This window comes from Chiloscyllium punctatum, chromosome 21 (assembly GCF_047496795.1).
Source record: "Chiloscyllium punctatum isolate Juve2018m chromosome 21, sChiPun1.3, whole genome shotgun sequence".
Lineage (NCBI taxonomy): Eukaryota > Metazoa > Chordata > Chondrichthyes > Orectolobiformes > Hemiscylliidae > Chiloscyllium > Chiloscyllium punctatum.
Window position 1 is genome coordinate 67280533 of NC_092759.1, and position 1114 is coordinate 67281646.

A 1114-nucleotide genomic window follows, 5' to 3' on the forward strand; every position below is an offset into this window, starting at 1 on the left:
CCATTTCCTGCTCACATTTCCTGAGTTCTTAAATGTTTAATGAAGCAATTCCCAATCCCTTTTGGATTTGGTTCAGAACTGAAGGCTTCTGATTCAATTAGATGAAATTCCCTATAGTGTGGAAACAGGCCCTTTAGCCCAACCAGTCCACACCGACCCTCCGAAGAGTAACCCACCCTCTGACCCATTTCCCTCTGACTAATCAGTATGGACAATTTAGCAATGCCAATTCACCTAACCTGCACATTTTTGGACTGTGGAAGGAAGCCGGAGCAACCGGAAGAAACCCACACAAACATGGGTAGAATGTGCAAACTCCACTGAGTTCACCACTGAGCCACCTTGCCGCCCAAATTCTGGTTCTGTCAGACCTGCTGAGCTTCCCCAGCCATTTCTTGTTTGGATTTCAGCCCCAATCCAGTTGGTGATGATCACGGCCTTGTTAAGTTTGTTTGGGAATGAGGATGGTATTGCTAGTCGGGTGATGGTGGTGTAGTGGTGAGCATAGCTTCCTTCCAAGCAGTTGATCCGGGTTCGATTCCCGGCCATCGCAGTGTTGTGGTTTCTAAATGGGTGAGTTATGCTGTGTTGCACTAAATGCGAGAATTGGGTTGGACAATGATATTTCGGAGATTTGTAGTTGGGCACCCCTAAATTGGGCGTGGGCATCAGTCAGTATGAGGATTGGTTTAAGGCAACACTGAGTGGAGAACTTGTTCAGGACATCAGTAATTGGGGGAAATGGTGCTAAGCAACACTGAATTGGAGAGTTGGTTTGGAGGATCAGTGAATGAAAGCCCTGGTGCAGGGTGCCGATAACTTCGAGAATTGGAGCAAAGGGGAGAACACAGGCAGTGAATCATTAAATAGGACAAATGTGGCAAAGGATTAGTGGTCCAGGTTCAATACAGTGTACCACGAAATGGGGGAGTTGGTGCAATTCACCACTAAATGGGAGATATGTGTAGGATCGGTAATTTGGAGATATGATGCAGGGATCGCAGGATTGGAGAATTCTGGCAGGGAACTACTAAATGGCAGAATTGTTGCAGGGAAATACTGAATGGAAGAACTGGTGCACAGTGGAGCTAAATTAGAGAATGGGTGCATGGCA

At 46.6% G+C, this 1114-nt stretch overlaps 1 non-coding gene across 1 annotated transcript; it reads left to right on the forward strand.

The window, feature by feature from the left end:
- The first annotated feature begins 481 nt into the window (after positions 1-481).
- trnag-ucc (transfer RNA glycine (anticodon UCC)) lies at positions 482-553 on the forward strand. The gene has a single exon. It is a non-coding gene; the product is annotated as a tRNA-Gly (tRNA).
- Positions 554-1114: the final 561 nt, after the last annotated feature.